This window comes from Crocuta crocuta, unplaced genomic scaffold, assembly GCF_008692635.1.
Source record: "Crocuta crocuta isolate KB4526 unplaced genomic scaffold, BGI_CrCroc_1.0 scaffold619, whole genome shotgun sequence".
NCBI classification, from domain to species: Eukaryota; Metazoa; Chordata; class Mammalia; order Carnivora; family Hyaenidae; genus Crocuta; species Crocuta crocuta.
In genome coordinates, this window is record NW_027533395.1 from 1,086,805 (window position 1) to 1,099,966 (window position 13,162).

The window sequence follows — 13,162 nt, forward strand, 5'->3', positions numbered from 1 at the left end:
GAGAAGTCAGGGCCAAATGGTGTGAATAATTATGGGGCCCCTGGCAGACAGTGCTCCATGTTGAATTAAATTGGAGCCAAAGTAATGTCTAATTTGGGATTTGGTCACCATGGCCTCAGCCTGTCCTAGCCCAGCCTGAGCCTAAAACTTAGATTTTCCTCTGCCTCCTCACTGGGTGAGAGGACGGGTTTCCCCTGCATCCTGTTCAGTCAGTTTCAGGAGAGGTGAGCTCACATTCAGGAGCAATTTCCAGAGAAACTCCCAACAAGCTACAAAAATGAAGGGAGTGGGGCAGAGTGCTTGGCTGGCTGGCTCAGTCGGTAGACATGCAACTCTTGATCTCAGGGTTTTAAGTTCAAACCCCACGTTGGGTGTAGAGATTACTTAAAAATAAAATCTTTAAAAAAAATTTTTTTTTTGAGAGCGAGAGCGTGTGTGCGAGAAGGGAGAGAAGAGGGAGAGGAAGACAGAGAATCCCGAGCAGGCTCAGCACCGCCCAGCACAGAGCCCAACATGGGGCATGATCTCACGACCCGGAGCATTGGCCATCTGGGGCAAAACTGCTTCTCCAGGTGAACCCATCCCTTTCTTTCCTTAAACCAACCCTTGGGGAGAACAAAAGAAAAATATCTTGGGAGAAGGGTACAAGGTTATAGGCATGACAGACTCAACTCCCTCTTGCTTTACATTTGGGGGCTTTTAGAGGTCATGCTCCACCCTGCTTGACTAGACTCCCTGGATCTGTCAGCCTGTGGTCTCAGTGCTTGTACCTAGACTGACACCGTGCTTCCGAGAGCTCTCTCAGACTGTCCGATGTCAGGGCCCCAGGTGCAGAACCACTGTGCTGGAACTGGAGGCACATCAGAGTGTCAGGTGCACCGGCTTTTGCAGGTGGGGAGCCTGAGTAGCCAAAAAGGGGATTCCTCCCATTGCCTGAGGCCACACTGGAGTTTCCTCCCTAACAACTTAGGACAGGGAAGGAGGAGCCAGCAGAGACCAGGCCACTGGTCACTTGTCACCAGCTAGGCTCCTGAGCCCAAAACTGAGCAGAGGCTGGGCCTGGGTTTTATGGGTCTCACCTTCAAACCAGTGTCAAGAATGTTGGGGTCTAGGGCATGCCCTTGGGAAGGCTCAGCGCTGAAGTCACTGTGTCCTAAAGCGAGACTGGGCTTGGAATCCCTCTCCCTTTGAAACCAAGAGCTGCGCCACCATCGGCAAAGACTAAGGGAGGAGACCTCTCTTCCCCCTGATTGGCTCTTGCCAATTAAGAGCATTTTATTAGGCTGCTAATTAAAGGCACTTCGTTAGCAGCGGGAGAGGCCGGGCGGCGGGTGCCTGGTGAGATGGAGTCGAAGCCAGGAGAAATTGTTTTCCTCCCCCCATGGAAGCCCAGCCTCTCAGGGAACCCTCTCAGTCCCCCAACGTTTCCTGCTGTGCTTGCCACACCCCTTGCTTTCAATTAGCAGCTCTGAGGGGAGTTTGATCGTTACCAAGCCTAGGTGGAGAGCCCTCCCCTGCCTAAGGACACATGAGGCCCTCAAGGGACTGTTGCCGGTCTGTCCAGGCACCTTGTTTGGAGTGAGCCAGGGAAGGAGAGGCTAGGCCACCCCAGAGCTTGGGTTTGTTCTCCCCAGTGAGGAATGGCTCACAGTTCCCCAACACCAAGGCCATTGCTAGCTAGTGAACAGGATGACCGGTCACTTGGTCACATGGTGTGAGTCTCAACGCCCCCTTCCTCACCAAAGGCTCACCATGTTATTAGGAAGTGTAACCTTCCTACCGGTCACTTTGCAGGAGCTGTGCCCACAGACCCAGAGTGGGTCTGGGACGAGGAAGGGCTGATGGGTTTACAATCCCAGCCACACAGACCCTGAGAGGACTCTAGTCCTGAGCTCATCACACACCGAGGCACTTCCCCTGAGAGGTCCAGACGAGCCCAGACAAGCCCTCCAGCCTGACTCTGGCTTGGGGGCTGGCATGCAGGGTCAGAGTTAGCCCCTCTCCAGAACCCTCCTTGTCCCGTCTTGCTGCCCTCCTCACCCCCTCACTTAACCGCAGAATTAGCACCAGCCCAGACTGGGAGGGCAGATTTATGGCTAGGCCTGCTTCCCTCCATTTAACCCGAGGCCGGCCCTGGCTCCAGACACTAAATTAGATTTTTGACAATTAGAGAGACTAATGGGCACATAGCCATCCCCAGAGTCAGATATCCAGCAAGGCCGTCCTTTAATATCCACCACTGCCCAGCCAGCTCCTCCTGGCCGACCTCCTCTCTTCCCAGGTGGGTGTTTCTCTCCCAGGCCCTGTATCCCTCTGTCCGGGCTCTGCACGCACCACTGAGGTTCCTCTGGTTCCTTCTCCCTTGATTTCCCTACCCCCCCTTCCCACCACTTGCCCCGTGCCAGCTCTGTTCTAGGGCTCTGACCTCCCCCACCTTGGGTCACTTCTCCATCTCCGCCGTCACCAGGGCCCATCCCTCTGCAGTCTTTCCGTCTGCGCCTAGCAGACTGCAAGCCCCTTGAGGGCAAGTGCTTGTGCCATATCCGTATCCTACGTGCTCAAGCCACCAGTGGGTGCTTAGTAAATGTTTCCTGAGCCTGCCTCCCTCCCTCCTCCCCCTGAGCTCCTAGACCTCCAAGGCCACCCACCCTGCCCTTCTGGCCCCAGTCCCAGTCCTGCTTCTGGCCCGGCTCTGCCCCAGCGTGCACTGGAGCCCCCTTCCCTGCCTCCCCTCAGCTCTGGCCAGTCTTGGGCTGGGTGGGTAATGAGATTGCAGTAAGTGGTGTTGGGGGGGGAAGCTGCTCACATTCACTCAGGCAGACTCATAGCTCTGTCAGGCTGATTGGTCCTGAGTGGAGGCGCAAACGGCCCCCCACGGACACGCTGAGATTGGTTATAAAATTACAAGCATTTGTTCTGCTGTCAGTGGCCTTCCCTCCCTCCCCTCTGCCTGCCGGCTTGGGTTCCCCCCCTCCCCCTAGCCCTCTCTCCCCCTGGGGGTCAGCCCACACACCCTGAGGGACCCTGGCCAGGGGCCACCACAGCAGATGAGGCTGAGGCCACCAAGCTCCCCATCTAGGCAGGCCTTGCCTTGGCCCCAGGATGGTCACAGCTCAGGGTGGCCCTAGAGTGACCTGACCCTGTGCTCAGTGTTTCCTCTTCCCTGTGAGTGGGTGAGGATAGGGGCCCAGGGCAAATAGGCCTTGGAATCCAGGTGCTCAGACCCCAAGTATAGGAACATATCTGAGGCCAGGCCTCCCAGACAGCCAGTGCCCACAACTCCTGAGGTGGCCCTAGGCAGGGGTGGGCATGTGTGGAGGGGGTAGTTGGAGGCCTTCTCTCCTGAAGGTCACCTCTCTTCCCTTCATGTGGCCAGTCCCCTGCCCTGTACCCTGGCCCCTGATAAGGACAAATCAGGCTTCAGGATAGTATCCACCACCCCAGTCCCTGATACCTGGGCCAGATCTAAAAGTCAGTATGGACTAGATCCCCCAATGTGGTTACCCTATACAGGCCGAGTCCCCTTGGCCTGACCCCTGCACTCACCCTCTAGGGCCAAGGGTCAATGACCATGGGCCCGATTACTCCCCAAGCTGGTAGGCCTTGAAATCCTATTTTGTGCTCTGGTGATACTCCCGCACAGATAGCCACTCTTCACTGGCCCTGCGTCCTGACCTGCCCAGTCCACCCTCTGCCTCCTTCCACCCTCAATCCTCCCAACAAATCCCCAGCCCTTGGCACTTGCCTGGCCCCTCAGTCTCTGCCTTCCTGTCACTGTCCTGTCGGGAGGCACCAGGACATCCTATAACCAGCTAGGGGGCGCTGCTGAGTGGATGGTTCCCTAGCTTGGAACAGGGAGCTTTTGGGGGCAGCATGTCCTGGCTGCTGGCTGCAAGGTGCCTTCCTGCCATCCGTCATTCATTCTCAGCCCGGAATGTATTTGCTGTAATTACATCTTTAATTAGGGTGGTGACGGCTCATTGTTCACCAACAATGATGGATCAGATCCTCCTGCTTGCCATCCTCCCTGTGTCCAGCACCATCCAGGTCAGCTCTCCCCCATCTCAGGTTGGGAAGAACACGAGAACTTGCTCTCATCTCACTGAGGCCCATGAGCTCCATTCCAGTAGTGATATGTCCTTTTAGACCCCTGGGGGTTCCCAACAGACTGCTTAGACTGATATCTCCACGCAGGGCTCCCTTCAGAAAGGCAATGCCACCAGTGTCTCCTTGGTCCAAACTGGCCAGGGAGGAGGCGCTATGTCGCCCCTCTCCACCCCCAGGCTGGGCCCTGAGCCACCCCTTCCTCATTCACAGGGCTGACATGCACAGAAAGCCTTCCAGGAACTCTAAGCTGTGAGACATGGGCAGGCATGCCTATCTCCAGGCTCTCCTGTGCATTAACCAGGTCTCCAACCAAGGGCTTCCCTGCCACACGCTTACACTCACCCAGGTGATAGGTCCAGGCCCAAGACTGCACATGGTGGATGTTCAATGACTTGAATGAACGGATCGGTGAGGGGAGATGTGTTCTGTGGGGGAGGGGAGCTGCCTAGAGATCCTCATTGGAGACCATGGGCTGGTTGGAGCCCAGGCTTCACAGAGGGGCGACGTTAGGCAGTTAAGGCCCAGGACTTGTGAGGAGGCCTTGTGGGGGTAAGAACCCTAATCTGGCTTAAAATTCCAGCCTGGCACCTACTGGCTATATGACATTGGGGGAGCTCCCTAACCTGTGTCTGAGTTCACTCATTTAGAAAATGGAGATAAAAGCAGTGCCCTATTTCATAAGATGGCTGCAGATTCCCTGAGATGCTGCACAGGAAGTAGAGGCCAGGCTAGGGTGGTAGCAGCTGCAGAGAACTCATTTCTGCCGCGGCTGACTGATGCACCGGGAGCCAGGAGGTAGCCTCCTACCTCCTCAGACCATCTTGGTTTGGGGAAGGCCTCGCCCACTGCAGGCACTGTCGGGCGCAGGGGGGAGAGTGGCAGGGCTGCGGTAGGGCTGGTGTAAGGCGCACAGTAGTTGCTCAGGGCATGCTTCCTGATAGGAATTGGCCAACCTCCTTTCAGAACTACAAGGCCTTTGCCCAGTGTGGGCAGAATCTGGTCAGTGTAGGGGCCCTGGTGAGGAAGGCCACCATGCCCGGGGCTGATACAGAGGGAGGGGCTGGAAGGGAGATCCTGGGGGTCTAGCAGAGGAGCCTAGCCTGTACCTTATCTTTAAGGGTGCTGAGCTTCAGGGAGGGGAGAGGGGGGAGGCAAGACAGATGGAATCCACCCTCTGCCCCTTCTACCTTCCAGCTCTAAAATTCTATGACTTCCCTCCCTCCTTGGGGCCTTGTCATCTTCCAAAGAGCCTTCCTACTCCCAGGGGTGGCCCCCTCTGCAGTCCCTCTTCCTCAGTGACCCTCTTCACCCTGCAAGGACCCCCCCCCCGCCCAGGGTAACTCCAGGGCCCAGGCAGGAACGATGAGCCGTACCTAGCGGTAAGTATGCGCAACATTACATATGTATATTGGAGAGTAAATAACCCCAAAAAGCGCCTTGTAAATAGACTCCGAGTTTATCCTTTATTAATGAGGCACCGAGTGCCCTGCTGTTTTAGAGCAGCGAGACTTTCATAATATCAAAACCTAAATTACACTTGCGTCTCTCATCCCAGGGATGAGCATCTTTAGGCTCTGTTTGCAGAGTGAGTAAGCAGGGATGCCTCCCTGCCTGCCTGGGGTTTGTTGACACCTTTCTCCTGGTTGGAGGGAGGGTGGATGCTGTGCACCCGCACCCAAGTCCCCAGAGAGCTCTGTGTCTAAGACTTAAGGGTCCAGTGGGTGAGGGCCACCAGGAATGCCCGCCTTCATTCTGTGTACAGAGTTTACAAGATCAAGGGGTAGCCTTGGGCTCTGGGGTTTGGAGGCATGGGTTGAGGCAGTGGACAGTTACTGGCAAGCCCTGTGGTCAGCTTACTCCCTGCCTCTCAGCTTCAGTTTTCCCATGTGTGAAATGGGGATAGCATCTTCCTCATAGGCTGGTTGTGAGGAGTCAGTTAATGGGTCAGAAGTGGGCGCAGTGCAGAGTAGGTGCTTGGTAAACGTGAGCTGTGGTGGTGGTGATGCAGACAATTGGCTCCCTTCTTTAGAAGAGGACACCAGTGCCTCCTCTTCATTTCCTGGATCAGACCATGTGTGGGGCCACAGAGCTCCAGCCCCATCCTGGCACCAAGGTCTTGTGCTGAGAGGGCATACCAGGGCCCACCTCACCCCTGCATGATCAAGATGTGACCTGCCTGTGCCCCCCAACCCTGAACTCAGCCAGGGCAAGGAGCCTGCACCGTCTTGGCCCCTGTGATTGCCCAGGTCCAAGGCCCCTCTCAGGCCCCCTGGTGATTGTGCCCACCAAACACCAGCCTGAGCCGAGCCAGGCTAGGTCGGCAGGTGGACAGGCAGGCGCTGTGTGGGCAGGATTTACAGCCTGGCCGGCCAGGCTCCTGGTGCTCCGGTGGGCGTCATGTCGAATCTGTCCCATTATATGGACAGTTGAGTTTAATAGTCATTGTGTGCTTGCTCAGAGCCCAGCAAACATCGCGGGGCGACACCCCCTCCATGCGAGCCGCCCGCTCCCCAGCCACACGGCCCATCCGTACAGTAAATTAAAAATATGAATCACTTCTCCCCACTGCCTCCCCAAACGCTCATCTTGTCAGCCTCTATGTTGCCTTCATTTGTATTACCTTAATTTAATGTTAATTATGGTCTTCATTTACAAGGAACAAGCGAGCCCTGCTCTGCCAGGGGACCTTGCCCCCACCCTCTCCCCCTCAGCCCAGGAGGGAGAGGCTGGGGGAGAAGGGGAATTTGGGGGGCTACAAAGGAGTGAGGAAAGGAGAAAGGGGGTGGGTGGGAGATAAGCTCGGGTCCATCAGTGGCTGGTGGCCACTCAGGGAGGGACTAGGAAGACTCCCCACCTCTACATACCCTATCTTCAATCATTTATTCATTCAACAGCTATTTATTGAGCACCTAATATATGCCAAACAACTAGGGACTAGAAAGATTGGGGAGGGAGCTGTTGCCCTCCCTGATGGAGTCCCCTACACCATCCTGAAGTGAATATGCCAGATGGGAGCATCAGGGATACCTCATCCATGCCCCAGGTGAGCTGGTTCCTGAGCCATCACAGAGGGCATAAGATATGGGCAAGAGATCTGCTCTCCCTTCCAAGCTCCCCTCTTGGCTACCAGTACCATGCCTACCCCAAACTGCTTCGCACCCTTTCCAGACAGGAAGTTCTTTCTGGAGTCTTTCATGAATCCCTCTTGCTGCAAATCAGCCTAGGCTCAGAGCCTGAATAGAGCTAAGAGTGGAAGGGTGACTCCCAGGCTATACTGCCTCTGGAGGGTTGGAAGGAAAGCATCATGGGGACCACCACCACCCACCATCCACCATGCCGCCACCAAGCACTGCCTCCACCACCCCATGACCCCAGCATCCAGCCCTGCAGACTTGTCCAAAGTCCTTGTGTCTGAGAAGTCTGGGAGGTCTCAGAGCAACCACGTGGCTGTCCCTGCGCTGCCACACTCTGTCAATAGGACACCCAGTCACACACAAGGCTGTAGAGCCTGCAAGGGGCTCAGTAAATGTTGGTGGCTGATGTCACACGTGTGCACACAGGGAGCTGGCAGAGGGCCACCTGCACTCAAGCTGCCATTAACCACAAACCAGCCCCTCCCCCAGCACATGTCTCCTCGACTGGGGAAGAGGATCTCCAGCTGGGAATAGCTGCTTGACAGATGAGGCTGTTCTGAGTGTGTGTCTGCATGTGTGTCCGTCTCCGGGGAGCTTTGATCCACACACAGGGGCGTGTGTCCCTCCAGGTTCGGTGTGCCCCTCGGGTTCGTGTGCCTGTTTGTATGTGCAAGAGCGTGTGTCCAGCAGGCCCACGCGCATGTGTGCGCGCCTGTGCTCATGCACACCACCCCCCGCCCCCCCCCGCGTCCACCCCGCCTGTCAACGGCGCTGATGACATTGGCGCAGAGGAAAGTGATGACAAATGCCCGTTATCAGCGAACGAGGCCGATGACAAATGGGCGGGCGCCCGAGCAGCCCCATTACGCTGTAATAACAGAAGATGGATGGCCTGGGCCCACCACCCCNGCCAATCACGACGGGCCGAGCCGCCCAGGCCTAAGAGCCAGGAGCCCACGCGGCCGCCCGCGGCGGAGGAACAAAGCAGCGAGCTCAGCGGGAGCGCTGGGCGCACTGGGCAGGCCTGCTGGCGGCCAGGACACACAGCTGTGCACCCACATGGCCCGCACACGCGCCAGCCGCCTGTGTCCTTGCACGGTGCACCTGCAGCTCCTGTCCAGGCACAGCCCCCACCTCACAGGACCATAGGCACATGTTTTTGTGCCATGCGTGGGCGTACATCCCAGAAATGGGTGCACACCCACTAACATAAATCAATACACACAGAGCATACATACTCTTGCACCTACAATTAGTACACATGCCTACAAAAACAACACTCGTCTTTGTGCACACGTATGCCACCAACATGCCTGTACATGCATGGATATGGAGGTATGTATACACATAAGCAGAAATGCTGGTTTGTAGACACAAGCCCTACACACAGCTCTGCGCACACAATTAGGGCTGATACACACACACACACACACACACACAGATACAGCTGTATCAAATATTACCTGAGCCCCTATGTGTCAACTAGATACTACGGAATTACAATGATGAATATGACACCGTCCCTGTCTTCCAGAATTCTAAGTCTACGAGAGGCAGCAAATGGCTCTAAGCGAAGGCAGAAGATGATTTGTGCTCTGACCCAAGTACTTAGTTGTGATGTAAGATTTCCAAAAGAAAAATCAGAAAAGTCTTCCTGGAGGAGGTGGCTAAAGGAAGAATAAATTCTCAAAAGGAATCGAATTCTGTAAAAAACAAAAAAGGTATGAAAATGGGAACCTGTAGGGAGTGTTTGGGGCCAAGGAATCTAAGGGACCAGGAGTGCTGGCGAATGGCATTGGGTGAGAACCAGTGAGAAGTGAGGAGACTTACCAACACATAGACAAGGGCCAGGAGGCAGGAGTTGGGAAAAGACTAGAGGCTAGAGGGCCAGGGACGTCCTGGGGCAGGTCCACAGGAGGGACCTGTGAGGCCTGAGCCAGCACCAGACATAGAAAAGGAGAGGACAGCAGCACCTGGCTGGCTTAGTCAGAAGAGAATGTGACTCTCAATCTCTGGGTTTATGAGTTTGAGCCCCACATCGAGTATAGAGATTTAAAAAAAAAAAAAAAAAGGAGAGGACCAAGATGTCAATGAATGGGAATGGGAAAGGGCCAGTGAGGGCCAATTTTACAGACATATGAACAGTACATTCCCAGGGGGCCGTGCGTTTAGAGGGGCCCCATGCTTGGTTTAATGCTGTCTTGAAATTCTTTATAATTTCATAACAAGGAGTCTGAATTTTCATTTGGCCAGGGGCCCCCAAAATTATGTAGCCAGTGCTGGAGCCAGGTTGATCAAGTAAGACAGTATAAGAAGCAGGTTTGATACACGAGAGTGTGGATGTGGATTGAGGGGCTGAGGTGATGGGAGAAGATTTCGTGTCTCTATCCCCAGAGGGGAAGTTGGTGCATATGCCTCTGCTCATGCTTGCTTCCGCTCCACAGGGAATCCACTCACTGCCAGACACCACAGACATACCTATTCTAAATACTCCCTTCGCTAGAACATAAGCTCCTCAGTGTGTCCCCAGCTCACGGCACATGGTTGCCACTCAATACCTGTTGAAGGAATACGTGATAGCATGAATGAATGAGCACACACGAGTCTACGAGTACACCCACTGGGAGTCCAGTCCCCAACATGAGGGGCACATGCAGGCCCAAATGTATTTCCCATTCTGCATTGCTATGGCCCAATACTTCCTCCAGGGTTGTTCTGTTACCCTGTGTTTGCTCTGGGAAAAGAATGCCCGTGTCCCAGTAGCCCCCTCACTGGGTGTCTCCTTTGCAAACAAAGCAGGGCAGGAGCCCAGATCCCTGGGGTGACGGGGAGGGGAGATGCTATGATTTGGAGCCGGAAGATATGAGTTCATGTTTCAGTTCCTCTCTCTGCTGATTACGCTTCTGAGCTTCAACTTCTTCATCCACAAGATGGGACTATAAGGTGGAAAAGCATTTATACAGACAACTTGATGCCAACAGATTATTAGGGGAGATATATTCTGTCAGATCAGGTATTGAGAGGGTTGCTTCCTTCCTTTCAACTCTGGGGATTCTGGGGTGTCAAAACTAGACTGGGGACCCAGAGGATGACCCAGGTGACCTCAAACAGGGGGAAGGGAGTGGCCAGACAAGGAGGAGAAGGGTTTGGTCCACTATCGATAGGAACCAGATGACCTAGGAGTTGAGACTCGGGCCCCTGCTTCCCCAGCCCACCTGCAAGCGGACACAGGCTGGATATGAGGTGCCCCCAGGACTGAAGTAAACACTCGGACTTTGCGTAGCTTGGGGTGAGGGGAGGCAGAGAACATCTCCAGAGATATGGGCCAAGGGAGGGAGCTAAGTGGAGGTGGTGGAAAGAAGTGGAGGGCATCCCCTCCCTATTTCTCTCCCTGGGAGAGAAAAGCAGGTGCCCTGCCTTCTGCCTGACAGGAACTGACCTGCTAACTTTAGCTTCAAAACATGTGACTTACTCCTGCCTACAGAATAGGGGGAGTGAGAAGTATTTCCGGGATTGGGCACCTGTCTCCCTCACCCTCATGTGACCCACTTTGGGTCTCTCCAGTATGTTCAGGTCCCTCCTCCCCTTCTCCTATTTCAGCTGTGTTAACTGTCACCTTTCAGACCCATCAAGAGGCCCTGGGGGAAACCCCCAGCAAGGAGACTGCAGTGAGAACCAGGATTAGAGAGAAAATGCCGGCTAATGGGCCTCATCCCTCGTCCCTTACCGTTCACTTTTTCTGTAGCGTTATTGACCCGTCATTAGTTATCCGTCCAAGGTCGCTGGGCCTGGCCCAGCTATAAATCATGGCGGCTGGAGGGGGGCTCCTGGCAGAGCGACGGTTCCGGGAGGCAGCAGAGAGCTCGGCCCCCAGCACAGCCGGCAGGAGTCACAGATTGCCCAAGATCTGAGAGAGCTTCCGCTGAGAGGTTAGGCCCCTCTTCGTACCCACCCTCACCACCCTCCTCCCCACCTCCACTCACCCCTTCGAATCGCTTTCTCCAGCGTCACCACTCCCTCCATCGCTCACTCTTTTCTCCTCTCCTTTTTTCCTATTTCCCCCCAAAGCTCAGCGTGCAAGGTTGGGGAGAGAAGTGGGGGTAGGGAGTTACTGGTTCCTTCTTGCTGGGTCGTCTCACTCGACCTGGTCTCCCAGTTTATAGCTTCACCCAGCTATACAGAACTCACCCAGGGGGAAACTGAGGCACAGAATCCCGACCAGAGGTGAGCCTGGGGAAAGGGTCCCCAGCATACAGCGTTAAGGTCACTAGTCCAGGATCCTGCTCCCTGCCGGGTGATGGGGAGGATCTACCCACCCATGGAGGGGCACTAAGCCACATCCCCAAAGGCAGCCTCCGGAGGAGGAGCGAGGGGCTGCGTAGCGGCAGCGCATTCCGGACCCTTCCAGCCCCATCCTCCTACTCCCGTTCCCCGACCGGGGAGAGAAGCTCCACTGGGCGGTTCCTCCCGGTCCCTGGCGCTCTCTCTGCCACACCCCCGTCCCAGCCTTCGCTCGCCGCGGGGCCGCTTCGCCTGTCCTCTTCGTCGGTCCACGGGCGCCCTCTGCTGGCCTGTTCCGGGAAGTGCGCCCGTCGATTCCAATACCTGCCCCATCCCTGCCCCTATTCACCTGGCCGCCCAGCCCACTCCAAGGCCCTGCCCTCATGAAACCCGTTTTTGGCGACGCCCCTGTCCCTGAGGATGACCCCTGGAGCATCCCTGTGTCTAGCCACCCCCCTGCATCGGAGCAGCCGTTCCCTTTCCAGATCCCAGAGAGGCTTGATTGTTCCTATCAGGTAGAGGGAGTGAGGTCCAGAAAGATAGAACTTGAACCGTGGAGAAGAGAGCTTTCCTCTTGCCTATAGAGCCAGGCTCTGGAGAGATATGTACGCTCCAGGACTGTTCTCTGTCAGGGAGAGGAAGGGCATGGCCTCTGGGGCCCTCTCTCCTCAGGTCAGACACTAAGGGTCCCGGGCTTTCTCCCCATTAGGCAGCTTGGGGGAGAAGAGGGACAGGCCAGGGGGTGATTCCTTTCCAAGGGTGTGTGGCCTGGCAGATAGGTAGGGTGGCCTGACCAGAGGCCCTTGTCAAACTGGCCTCAGAGTGCTCCCATGCATCACTCAGTCCAAGGGCATGATGATGAGAGAGGAATCCTCAGGGGAAATCTGGAGCTGGGGGAAGGGAGGTGTCTCAGCCAGTTTAGGCACCCGTCAGGCCCTGTGTGGAGCCCATGTGGAATCAAGTCAGGCACGTGTGGGGCTGACCAGGCAGGGATCAGGTATGTGCATGGATATGTGTGGGGGCTACGCGTCAGGAATGTATAGGGATATATGTGAGCTATAGAGCCAGGACCCCTGCTTCTAGCAGGGTTAGAGCTTAGAGTCTGTGTCCCCCATACCACTGATTCTGGAGGTTAGTTAGAGGCCAGGAAGTTCCCATCTTGGGGCAAGTGGGCATTTGCTGATTCAAAACCTCAGATTTCAGGACCATGGGCTCTGACTGTCAACATCAGTATTAGGAACTTTTCACAGACTGAAAACTTAGGTCTCTTTGCTTTAGATACATGGGAGGAGAGAGAGAGAGATTAGACAGAAAGCCCAGTGAGATCCAGCTAGAGCCACTCCCAGAGAGGAGCCAAGGAAACAGAGGAGCAGGGGAGCCTCTCTCTGCTCCTCCCCCCGTCACACTCTGTCTCTCTTTCAAAATAAATAAACATTTTTTAAAAAAACCAAAACCTCTGGTTTGGGATGGGGAGGGAATCTCTGGCCTGCAAGTGCACTGAATTATCAGCCTGCCCCTACCCACATCCTAGAAGGCTTTGCCTGAGCCAGTTTCATAGAAGTTCCTCCTGTTAAGGACCCTTTCCTCTGAGAGGTGAATCCCCGCTTCTTATAACTCCGGGGTCGAGGTTCCACCTGGCA